We start from the raw sequence: 24,376 nt of genomic DNA, 5'->3' as shown, positions 1-24,376 counted from the left end.
TGTTCATATGTGATGGGGATACTGACCATGTCGATCACACTTTCCAGAAGCAGCTGGCCTCCTATAGCTTTGAAATGGTCTGTTGAAAGTTTAGTCAAAGTGCCAACTCAAAATGATACTTTAAATAATAATAATAATAATACTCTGCAAAGATAGATTGTCATCTGGAATGTGGTATATCTAAAGCCATTTGTACGGTGCTATGCTTTCTATATGAACATGCCAGGGGTTTGTGAATAAGGAATAGAAGCAATAGTAGTTCCACTTATCATCATTTGCAGTGACTCACTGGGGAATTCTGTGCTTCCTATCCAAGAAACTCAGGGTTCTACGAGATCAGAGTTCCCCACGATACCCAGCAAATGTCACATCATTCACAAATTATGACTGTCACCAGGGTACTTTGGGCGAATTGTATCCAGGGACCATCAGGCAATAAGAAAAAGCAATCATCTTGTTAGAGGTAACTCACCCTGATCAGCAGGAAGAGGTGGGCTGCCGATACACAGTGGAGGTGGGAGGGCTATCTGTGGGACTTGGACAACCTGCTTAGGTTTCTCTTGGTTCTCTCCTGCCTATCAGAAACTGTGAATGGGTAGAGAGAAATGATGCTGCATAAGAAGAGTATGGTCAACAGGAGCTCAGTGTCCTCAGGAATGATGTTCAGATTATCAGGTAGCTGAGAGAGAGGGGAGATTTAGAGTAGATAATTAGGGAAGGAGAGGTGAGAATGAAGTCCAATTATAGCCTTGAGACTAGTTATACCAACAAAGACAGTAATTCATCCTCCTATCTTCCATCTTCTAAATTTCTCCTGAGGAAGACAGGCCCCTAGATCCTTGGATATTGGTGCAGATTTGCTCCATGCAGTACCAGGAACATACAGTGGCAATGACAAAAATGCACTGTTCTGATCCCCTTCAAGAAAGGATTTCCTCCCAGCTGTGAGATGTGTGGCTAGCTGACAGCCCCAACATGTAAAGTCTTGCATTATAAAGATGACCTGTGCATTTGAGTCAAAGCCACACTACATTTGGATTGGCCACCAGGCCATGACTGAGTGGCTGGGGTCATAGGAGCCTAGGCATTTCTGTCCAGTGCAGGAATGCAATCAGTAGTTGTTTCACACCTGGGCTTTGGGTTGTTAGGTCCCTATCTTGGTGTAAGGATGCCTCCTGCCCAATCTTGCTTCCTTCTTTTTTCAATCACAGGTGTTACTTCTGAACAAAATATCTGTTACTGGTCCAATAAGTTAGATATGGAGCTATGCTGCAGAACTAAATGTCTTAGAGTCAGGAAACAAAGGATAAGTTTGGAAACCTCAAACGACATCATCCATTTTGCCTCCATCAGAGTTCTGTCCTGGGGTATATTAGGCACTGCCTAGCCTTCACCAAGGAGATATTTTAAAAGTGGAGCAGAATGAGGGTCAGGATAGATGTGGCAGGATAATAGTACTAAAGCTAAACAAGAACCCACAGAATGTTACACAACTGACTATTACTGGAGAAGAGAGCATAAAGAGAAGTTGCAAGATGTGGTCAGATACTGGGGTAGGCAAGGTTCAGATTATACAGGGCCTTAAGTGGTTTTCTAAAATGCACAGGTAGCTATTGCGTTATGACAGGTCATAAACTGTGGGGGCCTGGTGAGAGAGAAAGAGTGGCAGTGAAAATAGGAGAAAGGGCTGGGTCTGAGAAACGCTTTAAAAAAAAAAAAAAAAGGTCAATTAGCAAGAATAATGGTTTATTGGATAGGGTAGGAGGGAAGCACAAGAGTATATTCCAGGTTCAAATTTGAAGAGTGGCTTAGATGCTGTTTTCTGTGACGAGGAAACAGAAGAGAAGACTGAATGGAGCGATACTCAGTTTGATTTTATCAGTTAATTTTGAGGGGCTCCTGATATATCTTGGTGGAGATCACCAATGGGTAGAGTGGATCAATCTATAGTTGGGTAACTGCTGGCTCCTCTAAATCCAGAGCAATTTGGTATTCCTTGGGCCCACACCTGGCTGTAGTGTAATATGTGTAGGATTCTCCTGCATAATTAGATCAACATTGTTATTCTGTGTGCATATGTGTATTCCCCATGACCTGGAACACATTTTCTAGCCTTGATTATGAACTCCATAAAATGTGGTGAATTGAAGCAGTTCTCAGAGGTGATGGGGGGAAAAATAAATCTATTTTGTTTATAAGGAGGCCCAAATTCCTTCGTAGAATTAAGGCCAATTTTCTATGCATTTTAGTGTAATGAACCATTGTATATGTTGGCTTCTGGACAGCTGTCTGATCAATTAAAACTCTCATGCATGCTTTTTGAATTGAACTGGACTTTTAGACACCTTAAAAGGAGTGTGAGGTTTTTTTTAGCTCATAGATGAAATAATTCTAATTTAAAGGATTGCTACACTGCCTTTTTGTCCATTTGAAGGATCTCTTAAACATCATTATCAAAAGTGGTTGATCTGACTTCTTTTGAGCTAGTCTGTTGAGGTTTACCACCACACAGGGTAGCCCATTCCACTGGACAGCTATAGTTATTACAAAGTTTCTTTATGTGAAATCCAGGTCGCTATCTTATGGTCTGTGAAATGTTTGCTCCTCCTTCCCTGTTACATATAACCTTGTGTCTGATATTTGAAGTCAGTCCAATTCTTCTCTTGAGTCATGTATTTTAAAGGTCAAATATCTCTCATTTCTTCATTATTGCCTTTGTTAATTTACTTGCAATTATCAACACTTTCATCCTCAAACCAGCCAATCTTTATTTTTAATGTTTAAATTTTCCTAGTTTTAATACAAAATTCGTTTTTTTGACTTTTTAATCAATTCTATTAAAATATATTTTACATAAATTAAAATGTATCCATTTTATTTTATTTTTGAGACGAGTCTCTCTCTGTCGCCCAGGCTGGAGTGCAGTAGTGCAATCTTGGCTCACTGCAACCTCCACTTCCTGGGTTCAAGTGATTCTCCTGCCTCAGCCTCCCGAGTAGCTGCGATTACAGGCATCCACCACCATGTCTGGCTAATTTTTGTATTTTTAGTAGAGACCAGGTTTCTCCATGTTGGCCAGGCTGGTCGAACTCCTGACCTCAGGTGATCTGCTTGCCTCAGCATCCCAAAGTGCTGGAATTACAGGTGTGAGCCACTGTACCCAGCCAACATGTACCCATTTTAAATGTACATTAGAGAGAGTTTTTTACAAGTACACACAGCCAAGGAAGAAATTACCACAAGCAAAATATAGAATATTCTTATTGTTTCCCAAAGTTTCCTAGGGCTTGCTTCTTTGCAATCCACCTCAACCATTAGCCCAGGGAATAACTGTTTTACTTTCATCCCTGTAGGTTAGTTTTGCCTGTTCTTGAACTTCATATACAAGGAATCACTCATTGTACACTCTTTTGCACTTGCTTCTTTTGCTCAACATGTTTCTCTGATACATCTATGCTGTTACATGTATCAAGAGTTCTTTCCTTTTTATTTCTGAATGCTATTTCATTGTACTGGAACAGAATTTGTTAAACAATTCGCCCGTTGGTAGGTATTTGGGTAGTTTCTAGTTTAGAACTATTATGAAGAAAGCTGCTGTATTAGACTATTGTCATACTGTTAATTAAGACATACCCAAGAGTGCATAATTTATAAAGAAAAAAGAGGTTTAATGGACTTAGAGTTTCACATGGCTGGGGTGGCTTCACAATCATGGAGTAAAGCAAAAGAGGAGCAAGCACATCTTACATGGCGGCACATAAGAGAGAAGTGCAGGGGGACTGCCCTTTTATAAAACCATTATTTCTCATGAGACTTATTCACCATCACAACAACAGCACAGGAAAAACACACCACATGATTCAATTACTTCCTACTGGGTCCCTCCCATGACACAGGGATTATGGGAGCTACAATTCAAGATGAGATTTAGGTGGGGACACAGTCAAACATATCATTCCATTCCTAGCCCCTCTCAAATCTCATATCCCCACATTTCAAAACCAAGTATGCCTTCCCAATACTCTACCAAAGTCTTAACTCATTTCAGCATTAACTACAAAGTCCACAGTCCAAAGTCTCATCGGAGACAAGGCAAGTCTCTTCCACCTATGAGCCTGTAAAATCAAAAGCAAGTTAGTTACTTCCTAGATACAATGATCTCCTTTTACTCCATGTCTCATATCCAAGTCATGCTGATACAAGAAGTGGGTTCCCATGGCCTTGGGCAGCTCCACTCCTGTGGTTTTGCAGGGTATAGCCCCCTCCTTGCTGCCTTCATGGGCTGGTGTTGAGTGTCTGCAGTTTTTTCAGGCACACAGTGCAAGCTGTTGGTGGATCTACTATTCTAGGGTCTGGAGGATAGTGGCCTTCTTCTCACAACTCCACTAAGCAGTGCCCCAGTGGGGACTCTGTGTGGGGGCTCCTACCCCACATTTCCCTTCCACATTGCCCTAGCAGAGGTGCTTCATGAGGACCCCACCCCTGCAGCAAACTTCTGCCTAGACATCCGAGCATTTCCATGCATCCTCTGAAATCTAGGCAGAGGTTCCCAAACCTCAATTCTTAACTTCTGTGTGTCTGCAGGCTCAACACTATGGGGAAACTGCCAAGGCTTGGGACTTGCACCCTCTGAAGCCACCACCCGAGCTGTACTGTGGCTCCTTTTAGCCACGGCTACAGCAGCTGGGAAACAGGGCACCAAGTCTTGAGATGGCACACAGCAGGGGGGCCCAGGACTGACCTATAAAACCATTTTTCTCTCCTAGGCCTCTGGGCCTGTGATGGGAGGGGTTGCCATGAAAGTCTCTGAGATGCTCTAAAGACATTATTCCCATCATCTTGGCAATTAATATTTGGATGCTCGTTACTTATGCAAATTTCTGCAGCCAACTTGAATTTCTCCCCAGAGAATGTGTTTTTCTTTTCTATTGCATCATCAGGCTGCAAATTTTCCAAACTCTTGTGCTTTGCTGCCTCTTAAATGCTTTGCCACTTAGAAATTTCTTCCACCAGATACCCTAAATCATTTCTCTCAGGTTCAAAGTTCCACAGGTTTCTAGGTCAGGGGGAAAATGTCACCAGCCTCTTTGCATAGCAAGAATGACCTTTACTCCAGTTCCCAACAAGTTCCTCATCCCCATATAAGACCACCTAAGCCTGGACTTCACTATCCATATCACGGTCAACATTTTAGTCAAAGTCAGTTCAACAAGTCTCTAGGAAGTTCCAAACCTTCCCACATTTTCCTATCTTCTTCTGAGCCCTCCAAACTCTTCAAACCTCTGCCTGTTACCCAATTCCAAAGTTGCTTCCACATTTTTAGGTATCTGTACAGCAGTACCCCTACTCCTGGTACCAATCTACTGTATTAGTCTGTTCTTATGCTGCTAATAATACATACCTGAGAATGGGTAATTCATAAAGAAAATAAGGTTTAATGGACTCACAATTTCACATGGCTGGGGAGGCCTCAAAATCATGGCGGAAAGTGAAGGAGAAGCAAAGGCACATCTTACATGGTGGCAGCCAAGAGAGAAGTGCAGGGGAACTGCCCTTTCAAAAAACCATCAGTTCTGGTGAGACTTATTCACTATCACAAGAACAGCACAGGAAAAACCCACACCCATGATTCAATTACTTCCCACCAGGTGCCTCCCACAACATGTGGGGAACTTCAATTCAAGATGAGATTTGGGTAGGGACACAGCCAAACCATATTAGCTGCCAAGAGCCAGTATGTATGTTTTTGTGTCAACATATGTTTTTATTTATCCGATTTCAACACCTAAAGCGAAATTGTGAGGCCATCCTTCTTTGGTTTTTGAAAAACAGAAACAGAGGGCAATTGAGTTATACCATTCCAAACTACAAAACAATCTTTCTCTTTCTAAGAAAATCTAAAACTGCTTCTTCTATAAACCTGATAGGACTGCTTATATACACTATATTCAAATAAACAAGTAAAATTCTGGAATCAGATAGATCCGAGTTTGAGGCTCAAGTGTCACTGATTGGGTTTGTGATATTTGACAGGTTACTGGATTTCTCTGAGCCTTAGTTTTTCTCATCTGCAATGTGAAGGGAATAGAAATATCACAATAAATAGTTGTGAGTGTCTAGTGAGATTTGAAAAATGAATGAGAGGCATTAATTTCAATTCTTGAAAAATAGCAAGTACTACACAGATGACTACGTGCACTTCAGCAAGCCACAGAATGGTTTACAAAACGGGTTGTTTATAAAGCAGAGTTGCAAAAGATAGAGACTGGCCTCAGTATTACAAAGAAATTGCTTGTTAAAGGCACAGGAGAGCATAATGACATTTATGCAATGAACCATAAATGAATACATAGGAAGTTAAGGCTTTTCCCCTAGTACACATCACCCCCACTGGAAAATATTCATATTTTTGAGTGTAAATAAAAGATCTCACATTACAAAGCACTTTCTCAATCACTGTATATTGAACAAAGTACTGCACATTGGCCTGAGAGGACCTCAATCAATACTAGTTTGGATTGCTTAAAGAGGTCAGTGGCAGAATCAGTGAAAAAACAAACAAACAAAAAATACAAGGAAATGTAACACATTTAGTAATTATTGCTGGGGCTCTGACCTCACAACTGCAAGTTTAGATGATGTTGTAAACAAGCCTTCTAAAGATGACTTTTAAAATAAAATACTTACATTGTGGAGGTCACAAAGTTGTGCTTACAAGATGAATTGAGAAGCATAGAAAACAGTAGAGCTTATTATAAGAATGGTTAATTTGGAGAGAGTGGCATCATTGTATAGGATTCAAAGCCTCTCTCACTTAGATAGCTTCGATGGAAATGAAAATGATGTGCTTCAAAGAACAGTGTTATATGACCCAAAGACATTTATCTTAAGGATGAAAAAAGTTTGATGTTTCATTTGAATAATAAAAGAGTCTACAACTAAATTTGTAAATTTAATAAATTAGGTTGATGAGAGACTTTTAAAAAAATTTCCATATTGAGAAACAGAAGATCGACTTATATTTAGGCATTTATAGTACTTGCTACTCTAGGGAAAGGTAAATATTTGTATCTTGGTAGATAGGAGCCTGTGAATTAGAGACCACTGAGACTTGTTTCAAAGGGATAGGAGCTGTCTGTCCGAAGGCTGTGACTTTGATCACATGAAACCCATTGCCAATTGAAGTGAGTAATGCCAGACAGTGTGTTTTCTAGTTTAAAGAAAGTATCCATTTTGTTAGCAGCAGGAAGTAGTGGGAAATTACCCATGAACAATGCTGCATTTTACAGCCTGGGGCAGAAGTAGTGGATAAAGTGGGGATTAAATTGACAGCAGCATCACTATTTCAAGGCTTCAGAAATTACTTCAGTCCTTTGATAATACTGTACATTCAAAATGTAAACCACTGTAAATATCAAAGGCATTTCCCGCATTGCTGGGACGTGTGTGTGTGTGTGTGTGTGTGTGTGTGTGTGTGTGTGTATTTATGTCTATATGTAGACACAATTGTGTCTGTATATTATATATCTATATATTTGTATACATGCTTTTATATGTATTTATATGCATTTACTTTGTATAGTCTTCAAGATTACAAAGAAGAAAATAGCACAATATTGGTGTAACTTAAGGTATTTTGTATCATCACCTGAAATCATAATTTAAAATGGTTTGCCCAGATATAAATGTTTTTAAAGTATTAACATATCCAAAACTGATAAAGGTGTAGTGTTTTTGGTGGAGTCAGTAAAATTATTATCAAATATGAACATGAGTATAAACTCTTTTATGGTATAATCTAAATTTGGGAGCCTGAGTTTTATATTAAGTTTGAAAATATGTACCAGATACTGTATTAGATGATTGGAACATGTTATCTCAGTCCTTAGAAGATGCTCAGATCAAATATTCTTGGATATTATTCTCTTTGAATTATAAATAAGGAACCTCAGTATCAGAAAGGTAACTTGTTCAAGGCCACACAGCTGGAATTAAAAGTCGTATATCTGGGTCTGGAAAACCCTGCATTCTTTTTAACAAATTTAAATTTTGAAGGAGAGAAAAAGAAAACGAGAGAGAGAGAAGCAGACAGGCAGAGACAGAAGGAAACAGGGAGAGGCCTAATTTGTTTCATTTCGTCTTTCTATTATATCCCAGAGGGTGGGGGAGTGCTGACCATGTAGTAGATGTTTAATAAATAGTCTCAGTAAATACTTATTTAGTGAATAAATGCCTTCCAAAATGTGTATTTCTCTCCTGTCCACTCCACTTCTCTTCAAGGACATTTCTATTTTACAAACTAGGATATACCTATACACACATCTTTGACTTTAAAAGTAATTCATCGGTTCAGCTTCTTCTTTAACAGTTGTAATCAATGAAATGTGCCCTAACTGTAGAGAGAGTTTTACGGGGTAGAAATAGGACACACATTTTCAAATAAGATACACGCACTGAGCAGTCGTATAAAAATGAAATAGCAATTAGTTTTTATTTCAAATAAATGCAGGCTAATAATGTCTACCAACGTGAAATCATCTAATAGAAGAGCAGGAAAAAATCCTTAGAGATCTGTTGTCAATAGCTTTCTATTGCACTGCATTTGGTCTCCCCAGATCCACCCTGGCTCCCTCCAGTTCTCTCCTAAAGTTGCAGCCAAAGTGATTTTTTTTAATGCAATTTAGTTCATTTCATTTTTCCGCTTGGGACTTCCAGTGGCACCCAACTGTTTTCATAGTAAGATCCTGTTCTTAGCCTATGTGTATCTAAATGGAAAGAGATATATGAATAAGATCATGTTATTTTCTGTTAGCTGCACTACTCAGCATCTACTCCCCAGAGTCTGAGCTTCAATGCACCCTTGGGTCCTTGCTGTTGCTGCCCCCCTTTCCCTCCTTTGGCATGTTGCATACTTCCACCTTGACTTGTCCTTCAGATGTCAACCATAGGATCCTTCTCTCAAACAGGAGTTCTCTCTCCTACTAAAGAAAATCATGTTCCTTTGGTTTACAGGCTCCTGGATGCCTGTTCCTTTATTTCAGGCTGTTTATCTCAGTTGTATTTATAAACCCACTTGCATGGGTATGGCACTGACACTGGTCTCCCCTGCTAGACTGTCAGTTTCATTGCTCACCCTGTATTCCCAGCACAGTGCTCATTATATAGAAGTTCAACATATACTTGTTGAGTTAATCACTTAGCACTGACTCTCAACCTTGTTTCCATGGCAGTGTGAATTAATGTCATGGTGTGCTACGTGAAACACGATACAAGAACCCCTAGGGGGTTTGGAACACAAATGGTATTTGTAGGCTACATTGGACCCAAACCATGACACCTTCATGGACAGCCAGCCCTGAGAGGAAGTGTCCTGTGGCTGGGATGGATCAGATGTAGGTATTAGCGCTGCAAAATGCTATATTATAAGAGAATGAGTTTAAATTCTATGAGAAAGGAAGCCAGAACTGAAGCTAGAAAAGTGGCATCAAAAGTCAGGTTTTAGAGCAAACACCATAATAAAAATAAATAATAAATTGATCACAATAAAATAGTAAATAATAAAATAAGCTATCATCATTATCAGTAGTAACAGCAGTGGCGGCCGCAGTAGAATCAAGCTCAGAGGGCCACAGTCTGAGAAGGTTGGAAATAGGTAAGGAATTGGAGAGCAAGGTGAGCTGGAACGTGGGATCAGTTACTACTATAATAATGTGAGTAATCTGTAGACTGCGCTGGCCCATTATTTTTGTAGTGGTAACTGTGTGACAGAAACGCAAGACTGCTGGGTGTTAGCATAATTCATTGCACTTCTCAAGATCTGATTTCAAATCTTGCCTCTCCCCTTTATCTGTGATCTTTGACAAGTTCCTTAATATCTCCAAGCCTGAGTTTCATCATCCGGAAATACGATGGTGATACTTCTAATTAACAGTTGTAATCAATGAAATGTGCCCTAACTGTAGAGCTAATTTTTAGAGTCTTTAAGATAATTCAATGAAGAATACATGGAACATGTTAAAATTGTTGCTGAACTGTAACAAGGGCTGGATAACAAAAAATAGTAACTGTTATTACTAAGCAGCAAGGTTGGGAAAACGCCACCTCAAAATTGATTTTAAAAGAGGAAGATGTTAACGGGTGCCAAAATAATTAAAAATAAATAAGGAAATTAACATGTAAAATTGAATAAATTCTCTTCATTTGTTCCTCTGTGTCCTTTGGGGCAATGATTACCATTCTTGTTTATGTTGAACACTGTGTCCTACAGAAACACAAATTAAGAATGGCTTGCCCATCCCAGTATGTTTCAAAGTTTGGTCCAGGGAGGATTTTCAGTCCCTTAAAGTGATCTTGCAAATGAAGTCCATGATCAAAAAAGGGTTTGAGGAAAATCTTAAAGCATCTTAGAAATCCTACAACAACAAAAAAATCTGTCATACTCAAATTACTCAATCAAAAGACTTTTTTCTATGTTATCCTAAGTAGCATGCCAATGAGTGTACTTTGTGAATTGCTTATCTTTTTCATTTTACAGATGAGGAAATTGGGCCAAAGAGAGGCCAGTTACATATTTTCCTTAAGAATTATGTTTGAATTAGAAAGAAAAACATAGTTGTAAATTTCCAAACACAAGGGAGAATGAGGAAATGCATATCATGCAAAAAACCTTAGTGATTCATCAAGGATTTATTACACTTGCTTAATAAAAATCCACTCTTTTATTTTCTAATTTTTAAGGTTAGTCTTGTATATGACATCGAAATTGGAATCAATGAAGATCTATTTCTAACTGAATCTCCCTTTAAAATTTCAGAACATAATTTTGTCAAAATTTAGATGTGCTGGAATACTGGTAAGAGATTAACACAAAAAAAGTTATTTTCCTAGCTTCTTTTTGTAACAAATAGATGGGTTGTATCCATAGGGATTTGGATGTCAGAAAGTGTGGCAGATTATATTCTCCAAAAGTGGCCACAGTAATATTTGCCATCTCTTATGCTCTTCCAGAGCCTTGCCACCCCGCTTCAAGAGGTGGAGATATTTCTCTTTTCCTTGAATCTGAGTGAGAAATGACTGCTCTGACCAACAGAGTAAGCTATGGGACTCTGAAGCAAAGTTATAATACAGCTTCAGCTTCTATCTCTCTCTCAGGATGCTTGCCTATGCAATGCAACCACCATATTGTAAGGAAGCTCAGGTCACATGAAGAGTCTATGTATAGATGGTCGGACTGGCAATCTCTGCTAGATTCTCAAGCTACAGCCAGCATTAACTGCTAGATGGGTGATTTATGGAGCCTCTAGATGAGTCCAGCCCCTGGTCTCCAAGGTTCTAGATACTGTTGAGTAGAAACAACCCATTGCAGCATTGACCCATCCAAGTCTGTGAATCACATATCAAAGAGTATAAAAAATTATAGTTTTATGCCCCTAAGCTTTCCGAGGTAGTTGAAGTAACTGGAACAGGGGGCCAATTGAATATGAAAAGGAGAGAAGAAACCCAACTTGAATTCAACCCTACTATGTTTCTTTGGAGCTACTCATGTGCTTTATTAATTCTTTCAAACTCTACACATCCTACTTCCTTCATATCAGTCGTGTTCCTAAGTGTATTTTATGTAACTATCACAGGTCTGTGAATATCATGCATTATCTCTTTTTTTCAGGTAAGAAATTCCATACATTTGCCTTCCATTTGCCAGTGTTTGTACAAATTCAGTGCCCAGACTATATAGGGAAAGAGCTCATATTTCTTTATTATAATGATGATAGATTTCGTTAGAATTTCCTTCTGTTGGCAATAATTGTCATGTACCTGGTGTGTCCTGTAATATACATACCACGTTAATCACTAGCTTTCAAGGAAAGGCATGAGTGTTCTGTTCCTTTCACCTCTGTGCCCATGCTCCTGACCTGATCTGATAGTTGATGATTATAGGGTCCATCCAAAGTTGATACTTTCGTGTTACCACACTGGCACCTGCAGTAAACACTTGATGGTAAGTGGAAGGAGTGATCCAAGTTGCAGCCACATTTCACTCCTAAATGAATCCATCTAAGAACACCTTGGACTTGGCTTAACTTAAACACATAATCTATCCTCGTAATTCACTCTGCACTAGGTACCATATGTTACCATGACTTTCTCTTTTTCTGATTTGGCAGTTGAACAATAGGTCTTATCCTCTCTCCAATGGCTTTACTTTTCTTAGTTTGATTCATTCTATTCAATCAGTAACCATTCATAAAATGTATCCCATGTCTCACGTAAACATGGACCGCCCTTAACCTGTGGGCATCATTGTATGATGCATACTCTCACCAGACTCAGGCCAATTTCAATGTGGTGCCAAAATAGACTGTACTTCTCCTCTGGGTCAATCCGGCACCCTTAGAACTAGATGCGAAATGTCCTGTGACATTTTGGAACACAAAATCAGCTCCTTGGCACTTAGATCATTAATAATGTTTGAGTTTCTGGGTTCAAATCTCAGAATTGCCTTTTAACTACGGTGGTACCTGGAGCAGGATAAGTCATTCACTCTTAGGCTCTCCATCTATAAACCAGGGATAAGTTTTCTTAGACAAATGATAGAATTTGTGTAATGGGCATAAGTTAGTCTCTGGCACACAATAAAAAACCAATATAGTATTGGTTGACAGTATCTCCAGATGACAGTATCTCCCCTGTATGTCCAACTTCATACTGGCTACTCAATTCCTACGGTGAGTCTAGAGTCAGACATTACTTTCTCTCACTTTGCACCCTCATCTGGCTCCATTCCACACTTAGCTTCAATTCTCCATGTTATCTTGGCTATATACATCCTTTTTGGTGTCAGTTTCAATTTTCTGCTCACCAGTTTTACATGCCATGCCATAGCAGGGAAATATACTGGGTCACTGATCTGTAAATGAGGGTAGTACATCAGCTGGCAACTGCTCAGATTTGGGCATATCTGAGCTGGTGCAAAGTGAGATTGGATGCTATGGAGACTGGATAAGAGAGCTAAAAATTTCTTGGCATGAGATACATGCAGCATCAGCTAGTGCAGAGTCTAAAATCAAAGACTCAGGAAAAAGAACTGCTTCTGTTCAAACACAAGTTCTGCAGGTTACTGGTTTTATGACCTTTGGTAAGCTACTCAACCTTTCTAAGCCTTGGTCCCTCCCTGTATAAAATGAGCGTGAGAATAACACCATCCACATGATAATATTGTGAACGCTGAGTTAATGCCTGCAAAGTGCTTAGCACAGTGCCTGGCACACCCTGAGCATTTTTATTCTTTGGGTGTATTTGAAGCCCTGCCACACAACCTCGGGTCCTTAACCAGTCCCACAGAAGCGTATTTGGTGCCAACAGCAGACATCTACTCAGCTGTGAATTCAGCTGTGGCCATCTGGCAGGCAGTATCTGGGAGGGCTGAAGAGTGAGGTGGCTTCTTTGTGGGGATCAGCAGCATCTGCTTCTGGGAGAGAAGCTCTCCATGCCCCCTGGCATGTGCTCCACTCATAAATTCCCAGAAATGGGGACACAGCTGAGACCCACTGCTTGTGGAAGCAGACACACTCCCTCCTTCTCTGCTTTATCTATTTGGAGCTGGGGCTATGGTACCACTTGGATTGACATTCAGCTGCTGCTTTATAATGGCTTTCCCAGCAGAGTCCCTGCAGGCTTCACTGCCATAGTTCCTAGAGAAGAAAAGCCTATTGCTAACAAATACCCACAGAGAAACAAAAACTTATTTAAATGGATTTAGGCAATGTGTTTTAGTTCTTTTAAAATATTCAATGACTCCCACGGTAGGCAGATTGGCTGCCCAAAGGTGTCCCAGTCCTTCATTCTTGAAACCTGTGACATTAAATAGAACAAAGGACATTGCTGATGTAGTTAAGGTTACAAACTTTAAAGCAGTGAGAATAACCTGAATTATCCAGGTGGCCCCAAACTAATTATGCAGGTCTTTAAAAGCAGAGAACTTTCTCTAGTTGGAGTTAGTGTTGTGGCAGAAGAAGTCAGAGAAATTCAAAGCACGAGAGGGACTCCACCTTCTCTTGCTTGGAGAGCATGACCAAATTTGTGGGCAGCACCTAAGAGCAAAGTCAGGCCCCTCATTGATGGTACCAAGGAAACAGACCTAAGTTTTGTAGCCTCAAAGAACCAAATTCAATCAACAACCTGTGGAGCTTAGAAATGAATTCTTCTCCAGAGCCTCTAGATAAGAGCATGGCTTGATTTTGGTCATGCAAGACCCTGTACAGAGAACTCAACTGGATCCACCTGGACTTCTGACTGACAGATCTATAGGATTACACATTTGTGTTATTTTAAGCCACTAACTTTATGGTCATGTATCATGGCAGCAATGGAAAATGAATACAACTTCCAAAATAAATTTCCAGTTCCTTATGATGGTGTTCAGAAGGCCTGTCCTGGTCTAATCCTGATTTTTCCCTAGTGCTGTATTCCACATGACTCCCTGTAATGTCATGTTTCTTCCGACATCACCACCCCTAAGTGCCATTCTGTAGCCCAGGTTTTTAAAATGGAATTATGGGAATCTGGGGCAGGACCATTCTTCATTGGATGGGACAGTACTCCATGCTTCGCAAGACTTTTGGTACCTATGACTCCTTGGGTTCTAAATGCCAGTGACACAGTCTGGTCGTTGTGAGGACAATAAATACAGTTCGCTGGGGTTTGTGAAGTTAGAGCACCACTATAAGTGAACAGTAAATTGTCAGCCAGTATGTTCTGAATGACTACTAATCCCCAACAAGTCTTTTAATACTGAATAACCTGAGTGAACAAGACAGAATTCCCTGACTTTAAGGGATTCACACTGTAATATAGCAGACTAAAAATATGTAAAGAAACCGATGAATAGTTTTAAAATGCTAAGAAGATAAAACAGAATAATATGGTGGAGAGTGGAGAGAGTGTGCTGTATAATTTATCTGCAGTGATCAGAGAAGTTCTCTCTATGGAGGTTGCTTTGAGGTGAGACCTCATTTGAGAGGAAATGGACACCTCAAGGTTAAGAGAAAGAAATCCCAAACAGAAGGATGAGTGGGTTCAAAGCTCTTGAGATAGGAAGAGTTTGGCATTTTCAAAGTCCAGAAAGGTCAGTGAATCAGGAGCAGAGGGAACAATGGGGTGAAAGAAGCATCAAGAGGCAAGCATGGGCCAGATCACACATGGCTTTGTAGGCTATGGGTGGGAATTTGTGTTGTATTAGGGTTTCAATGGAAGTCCACTAGTTTATTTATTTTTTACTTTTTAAATAAACAACTTGAAATATGAGTTGATAACATAGTATAAGTTGCCTTGTGTTAATGTCATTAATCACCTGAGCTTTTTACAATCAATTTTGTATATTCATATCTGCATCCACTTCTTCCACCCCCTCTGAAGCAAATTCCAGATATTATAAAATGTCATCTCTAAATATTCCTACTTTCAGTATTCTAAATACAACAACTCTTTTTTAAGCATAACTTTAATGCCACTGTTACACCTAAAATGAACAAAACTTACATAATATCTTCAACTATACTGGAGGGTTTTAAGGAAAAGGGTAATGTTGTCTGGGTTACCTGTTAGAAACCTCACCCCATAACCCTACAGAGGGCAAAGTGTGAGGTGAGGTGGTGAAAGCAGAAGAGGGAGACTGTCAGGAGGCTGCACATTCTTGGAAGCCAGAAAGGATTGTAGGTTTGCCAGTGGATTTATGGTGGGTGGCAATGGCTTAAATACAGACTCAAAAGAAAAAAGGAGAAATTGAGAATGACTCCTAAAGTTTTGGTCTGGATGACAAGGCAAATGATTGTGACATCCATAGACCAAGAAAGCTGGTTTGGGGCGAGGATAACAATAATATTATAAACTCCAGCAACACAGGCTTCTTTGTATATGTCAAGCACATTCTTGCCTTTAATCATCACTTCCAATGTCTCCACACCGTGACTCACAGAAATTCTCCCTGGTGATCAAACCAAGCTCATGTGCTTTCTCTTCCTAGAGGCTTTCTAGATACCCTGTTTAATAGTTTATGTTGTTTCTGTCAATATCTAATTAAATCAAGCATTGTAATGAATGGATTTGGTTAAAGATCTTAAGTGATGGCGAACGACTTCTTACAGGAAACAATGGCATACACACCCTGGATCTGCTATGCTTTTGCTCCCTGGCCTTGGGCAAGTTACTTCCACTCTCTGAACATTACTTTTCTCATCTACAAACCAAGATCATTTCTCATTACCTTATTTACAGTTGGATGACATAAGGATTAATTAATAAAAGGCTTTCTGCTACCTATTTGGCACTAGTCAAAGATGACGAGTCACAATCCTCATTGTTGTTGCAGTTATTATTATCATTGTTGTTGCTGTTCATCATCCTCACTGAAGAAGAAAAAATGATGGTGCCCAACTGGGATTATGCCATTCGTGCTGGGCTCACAAGTTGATATATCAGACTCAGGAATCAGAGGTGAGGATAATACTGAGGAAAACAAACTGCAAAGGTCCAGACACGGTGAATGGCTCTTTGAGGATACTGGGTGGAAAGCTTGAAGAAAAGCTACTTCAGGTTTGAATTGGCAAAAACAGACATTATTTAAAGCTGTAGACTTTCATATTAGTCTAATTTGTGTAAACAACCTTTCTCTCCTGCCCCCAACACACACACACTTGCAATTGGATGCATGTTTGACCCATCTATTCAGTCATTGAAGCTATGTTTGGTCATTATTTAAGAGTTCAAGAGAAACCTCAGGATTCTATTATGCAGAAATTTTATCATGGGCACCCATAAATCCCAATTAGGTAGCTTGTAGCAGAGCCATATGAGAAAGAACAATTTCTGTTTGTTCCTGGTGTCTCATTAATGACATGGCTTCACAATGGGGCACAGATTGAAGCAATGTATCCAAGCAGGATGGTTAGCGGACACAGGGTGGGAGGGTGGGAGCACAGGCTGTTCTTTTCTCTGCTACAAAGTTATGTGAAGGCACCAATCTAAGGCTGGAAGTTAGGAGGCATAGATGTCAGCTCACTTCACCTCTCTCAGCATTGATTTCGGACCAAGACAGACCTGATTTTGAATCCAGCTTCCTCTGATCTCTCCAAGTTCTCCAGACTTTCTTTATGCAAAACATGAGGATGGGCAGTGCATTAAGAGCCTGAATATAACGTGCCTAGCACAGTGTTTGAAAAATGGTTTTGTAATTAAAAATAGAAGTAAATTCTATTCTTTCTTCTACTTTCCTCCGTTTTCTTATCTATAAACAGAGGAGCCTGGTTTCAGTAGGATATTATTTTATAAGAAAATCATGGTATGAACAAATGAAATCACACACACACACACACAGAGAGAGAGAGAGAGAGAGAGAGAGAGAGAGAGAGACTCTGTTTCTGAAACAAAGTTTGCTATTTGGTCATCTAAAAAGTCAGTTTAGAACACCAACTTTTTGAAGACGCATAATTAAAAATCTGTCAAATAAGTACTAATAAGTTAATTTAGAAGTTAAAAATCAAAGACAAAGCCTATGAAAAAAGACAATAAACTATTTCCTAAATTGAATATGAGCTTGAAAATAACATGTCCCCAGAATACTGTAATTTCTTACTATGTGTCAAACAATTCGCTCCTGGTATTTATAACATTCTCACCACTATCACACAGTCAATTTTCATAGGAGGAATTTAGGTCACCAAGGGTATAAGCAACTGGCCTATGGTCGCACAGATAGAGGCAGGGATAGGCTCATGGCCCAGCTGTGTCAGATTCAAGACGGTGGATTGGATTTTTAAAATGTGGTACATGTACAGCGTGCAATACTACACATAAAAAAGAATGAAATCATGTCCTTTGCAGCAACATGGATGCAGCTGAAGGCCATTATCCTAAGCGAATTAACACAGAAACAGAAAACCAAACACTGCATAGTCTCACTGATTAGTGGGAGTTAAATATTGGGTACTCATGGGCATAAAGATGGAAACAGTAAACACCGGGGAATTTAAAAGGGCCGAGAGAGAGAGGGACGGCAAGTGTTGAAAAGCTCCCTATTGGGTACTACACTCACTACCTAGGCGATGAGATCAGTCGAAGTCCAAACCTCAGCATCACCCAATATACGCTTGTAACAAACCTGCACATGTACTCCATGAATCTGAAATAAAAGTTGAAAAAAAAAAAAAAAAAAGCAGAATGGCCTCTCTTTTAATGATGTGCTATTTTGTATTAGTCACCAGAGTTTTCTTAGTTTTTATTTTTTATATATTTAATTATGACCTAATTAGCTAATCACTAATTCTGTAAATTCTGAGTCCCAACTATGACTTGGATGCTTGCATGCTCTTTAAGCACTCACAGTAGAATAGGGGAGAGTTAAGAGCAAACTGACTAATATTAAAACGTGATGCAGTAAACCGTGTGATGAATGAAGGGGAGGATGCTGGAGAAACTGTGAAGTGAGGGGACCTGATTGTGTCTGGGAGGGAGAAATCTCAGAGGGATGAGTTGCTGGCCAATGAGCTGGGTAAGAAATGGACTTCTCATTTCCAAACAGACGCAGAAACTTAACAGCCTTGGGACAGAAAAGTTTGGTGGACAATCTACATAAACACCTTTTTTAGTTGAATTTTATGGTGTTAATAGTATTATTTTCCTGAGTAATCTATCTGTGTGTTTCATAGTGGAAAACTTAGAGTAGAAAAAGGAAAATAAAAATTTTTAAATTTCCACTTCCTGTATAGTCACCATTAACATTTTGGTAATTTCCTATCTGTGGTTTTCTTTGTCTATATGTATGTTTATGTATTTATATGTATAATATGTTATCTGTTATATGCAAACACAAACTCATTTACTATCTAACTTCATTGCTGTCTTTTTCCACAGGTTCTTAATCAATGTTATCTAAATATTATTTAAATGTCATTACTTAAAAATTATGCTCTTGTAATGGCAGTGTTCAATTCAGTGAGAAGACCTGACTATCTTAAATATATATGCAGCCAACACAGGAGCACCTGGATTCACAAAGCAAGTTCTAAGAGACTTCAAAGATACTTAGACTCCCACACAATAATAATGGGGACTTCAACACTCCACTGACAATACTAAACAAATCATCAGTCAGAAAATTACAAAGACATTCAGGACCGGAACTCAGCACTGGATCAACTGGAGCTGACAGACATCTACAGAACCCTCCACCCAAAAGCAACAGGATATATATTCTTCTCATCACCACATGGTACATACTTTAAAGTCGACCACATAATTGGACACGCCTCAGCAAATGCAAATACTCATCAGCAAATGCAAAATAACTGAAATCATACAATCACTCTCTTGGACCACAGCACCATCAAATTAGAAATCAAGACTGAGAAATTCACTCAAAACCACAACATTTATATGGACATTGAATAACCTCTGGAATGACTTTTGGCTAAATAGTGACATAAAGCAGAAATAAAGAAGTTCTTTGAAACTAATGAGAACAAAGATACAACATACCAGAACCTCTGGGACGCAGTTAAGGCACTGCAGAGGGAAATTAATAGCTCAAAATGCCCACATCAAAAAGTTAGAAAGATTTCAATTTAACAACCTAATATCACAGCTAAAAAAACAAAAGAAGTAAGAGCAAACTAATCCCAAAGCTAGCATAAGACGAGAAATAAACACAGAGCTGAATTGAAGGAGATTGACATACAAAAACAACCCAAAAGATCAATGAATTCATGAATTGGATTTTTGAAAAAATAAAAAGATCACTAGCTAAATTAATAAAGATGAAAAGAAGATCCAAATAAATATAATTAGAAAAGGTAAAAAGGATATTGCCACTGACCCAAAGAGTACAAATAATTTTCAGAAAACATTATGAACATCTCTTTGCATATAAACTAGAAAATCTAAAAGAAAAGGATAAATGCCTTGATACATACGCATTCCCAAGTCTGAGCTGGGAGGAAATTGAATCCCTGAACAGACCAACAATGAGCTCCAAAATTGAAACAGTAATAAATAGCCTACCAACAAAAAAAAAAGTCTAGGACCAGACAGATTCACAGTCGAATTCTACCAGATATACAAAGAAGAGCTGGTACCATTCCTTCTGAAACTATTGCAAATAATTGAGGAGGAGGGACTCCTTCCTAACTCATTCTATGAGGTCAGCATCATCCTGATACCAAAGCCTGGCAGAGACACAAAACAGCAACAAAACTTCAGGCTAACATCCTTGATGAACACTGATGCAAAAATCCTCAACAAAATACTGGAAAACTGAATCCAGCAACACATCAAAAAGATTATCTATCATGATCAAGTAGGCTTTATTCCAGGGATGCAAGGTTGGTTCAGTGTACACAAATCAATAAATGTGATTCGTCACATAAATAGAACTAAAGACAAAGTCCACATGATTCTCTCAATAGATGCAGAAAAGGTTTTCAATAAGATTCAACTCCCTTCATGTTAAAAACTTTCAATAAACTAGGTATTGAAGGAACATATCTCAAAATAATAAGAGCCCTCTATAACAAACCCACAGCCAGCATCACACTAAATGGGCAAAAGCTGGAAGCATTTTCCTTGAAAATCGACACAAGCGAAGAAGGCCCTCTCTCACTACACCTATTCAGCATAGTATTGGAAGTCCTGGCCAGAGCAATTAGTCAGAGAAAGAAAGAAAACACATCCAAATAGAAAAAGAGGAAGTCAAATTATCCCTGTTGGCAGACAACATGATCTTAAATCAAGAAAACCACAGAGGTGTGGCCCAAAGCTCCTTAAGCTAATAAACAATTCCAGCAAAATCTCAGGATACAAAATAAACATAAAAAATCACTAGCACTCCTGTACACTAACAACAGTCAAGGTAAGAGACAAATTAGGAATGAAACCAAATTCACAATTGCCACAAAGAGTATAAAATACCTAGGAACACAGCTAACACGGGAAGTGAAAGATCTCTACAAAGATTATTACAAAATAATGTGCAAAGAAATAAAAAATGACACAAATGGAAAAACATCCCATGCTCACGGATAGAATCAATATTGCTAAAATAGCCGTACTGTCCAAAGCAATTTATAGATTAAGTGCTATTCCTATTGAACTACCAATGACATTCTTCACAAAACTAGAAAAAAACTATTTCAAAATTTATATGGAATCAAAGAAGAGCCCTAATAGCCAAGGCAATCCTAACTAAAAAGAACAATGCTGGAGGCATCACGCTACACAACTTCAAACTATACTAAAAGACTATAATAACCAGAATAGCATGGTACTGGTACAAAAACAAACACATAGACTAATGGAATAGAATAGAGAGCCCAGAAATAAGGTTGTACCACCTACTACTATCTGATCTTCTACAAAGCTGACAAAAACAAGCAATGGGGAAAGTATCTCTATTCAATAAATGGTGCTGGGATAAATGACTAGTCATTTGCAGAAGATTGAAACTGGACCCCTTCCTTACACAACATACAAAAATTAACTCAAGATGGATTAAAGACTTAAACGTAAAATCCAAAACTATAAAAATCCTGAAAGATAACCTATGCAATACCATTCTGGACATAGGAATGGGTAAAGATTTCATGATGAAGACACCAAAAGCAATTGCAACAAAAGCAAAAAATTGACAAATGCAGTCTAATTAAACTAAAGAGCTTCTGCACAACAAAAGAAACTATCAATAGAGTAAACAAAACCTATAGAACGGGAGAAAATTTTTGCAAACTATGCTTCTGACAAAGGTCTAATATCCAGAATCTTTAAGAAATGTAAACTAATTTACAATAAAAAATTAAAAAGTAGGCAATGGATATGAACAGACACTTTTCAAAAGAAGACATACATGTGGCCAACAATCATATGAAAAAAAGCTCAACATCACTGATCATTAGAGAAATGCAAATCAAAATCACAAAGAGATAACATCTCACACCAGTCAGAATGGCTACTATTAAAAAGTCAAAAAATAACAGGTACTAGTGAGGTTGTAGAGAAAAAGGAATTCTTATACACTGCTGGCGGGAGTGTAAATTAGTTCAACCATTGTGGAAAACAATGTGATGTTTCCTCAAATACCGAAAAGCAGAACCGCCATTTGACTCAGCAATCTCATTACTGGTATATAGCCAAAGGAATATAAATAATTTTATCATAAAGACATATGCACATGTATGTTCATCATAGCACTGCTCAAACTAACAAAGACATGGAATCAACCTAAGTGCCGATCAACGGCAGGGTGGGTTAAAAATATGTTCCATATATACCTTAGAGCATAAGAAAGAGTGAGATCATGTCTTTTGCAGGAATATGGATGGAGCTGAAGTCCATTATCCTTTGCAAACTAACACAGGAAGAAAACCAAATATCACATGTTTTCACTTACAAGTGGGAGCTGAAATATGAGAAGACATGGACACATACAGGCAAACAACAGATACTGGGACATCCAGGGGGTGGAAAGTGGGAGGAGGGAGAGATCAGGAAAAATAACTAATGGGTACTAGGATTAATACCTGGGTGGTGAAATAATTTGTACAACAAACCCCTGTGACATGAGTTTACCTGTATAACAAACCTGCACGTGTACCACTGAACTTAAAAGTTAAAAAAATTATGTTCTTGAAAGTCTTCTTTATAATGTGATAGCCATAGTTATCATTCCACATTGTGGGTTTAACAGTACTTACTTGATCAATTTCAAGAGGTACTGTACCCCAAAAAGGTAATGACTACCCTCCTACCTCACTCACTCATTACCACATCCCCAGTACCTACTTTGGGTCTAACACACAGTAAGCATCCAGTAATGCTCAAATGACTAACTGGCTACAGTTGGATATTTACATGATTGTTATCATTTTATTTCACTTATGAATACACACACACAGTCCTACCATGAAAATTTCTCAATCCAGGTCTTAGTCTGACTCTTTACTTTTTTTAGAAAGTACTAATTTACTATAAATAAATTTTTTTTGCATCCAAGGCCAAGGTAAACTTGCAATCCTTGGTTACATGTTGCCAAATTTGCATTGCACTAAAGGTTGTCAACATTTTTTCCTCCCACCACTAATCTATGACAAAGTCCTTTCCCTGTACTCCTGCCAACAGTGCATATTATTTATTTTTACATCCTTGTTAATTAGAGAGGTAGGAAATTGTATCTTATTTCATTAATGAGTACTAAGGCTGAACATTTGCTTATGGGTCTATAGTAATTTGTAGCTCGTCAATGAATTATGTCCTTTGGTTTTTGTTTGTTTGTTTGTTTTAACAAAACCTGCCTTTCAGTTCTGGATTATAAATATTAACACAAACAGAACCATGCCTGATATGCAGTAAGTTATGTGTTAGTTATTGGTTAGCAGATGTATTTCGGCTATGGGGAAAAGCTAAATTTGTGAAACGTTGTGTTGATGTGTGCGTTTTAAATAAAAATACAATGACATAATGCATTCATGTATGATAATCCCTAAAATTTTCAATTTAAGTTGTGAGAGAGAAATAATATACAGGGCAAACAGGCATACAGGATTGTAATTAAGAGAAAAGACTCTGGATTGAGACTTCCTAGGTTCAAATCTAGGCCCTTCTACTTACTATCTAGTTATGAGTAATTAACTTCAATGTGTCTCATTTTCTTGGTAAAAAATATGGCGGTTAATTATGTTACCTACTCTATGTTAGTATAATGAAGATCAAAGGTTTTAATAACTGTAAATACTCAGAAATTGGCTGACACATAATAAGTGTTCAATCAGTTTTAACTAGTTAGAAAGTAAACAGATCAACTCATCTTATATAGCAATAATTATACAGAGGAAATGTACAGGGTTGTGTGATATAGAGTAATTGTGCGATACAGTGGGGCAAGGATTGGGAGAAACGCTCAGGCAGAGGAAGTAATATGTGTAAAAGTCCTGCAATAGAAAAAAATAAAAGGAAATCAGTGTTGCTGAGGGAGAATGTTGCTGAGAAGGCAAGTGGAACAACATGACATAGAAAAAGTCACTGAAGGCCAGACTATTCAACGCCTTATGGACCATGGAAAAAGAGAGTTTGATTCAATTTTACCTAGTAGCAGGGTCATATTAACCCTTTCAACAAGAAAGTTAGAATTAAAGTGAAAATAAATGGGAGGTAATTTGAATGACATTTATTTTACATCTTTGAAGCAAAATAAAATATTGCATTTCAACACAAAGACCTATGCATGTCTATCAAGCCTTAATGGTGCTACAATCTTGTTGGTAAACTCTCTTTGCAGAGAAAAACTTAAGCCATTTATAAGCAAAATACAAGCAGGAAGCCCCCCAGACCCCATATC

The sequence above is a fragment of the Macaca nemestrina genome, chromosome 18, assembly GCF_043159975.1.
Source record: "Macaca nemestrina isolate mMacNem1 chromosome 18, mMacNem.hap1, whole genome shotgun sequence".
Classification (NCBI taxonomy): domain Eukaryota; kingdom Metazoa; phylum Chordata; class Mammalia; order Primates; family Cercopithecidae; genus Macaca; species Macaca nemestrina.
This window is presented reverse-complemented; position numbering follows the sequence as displayed.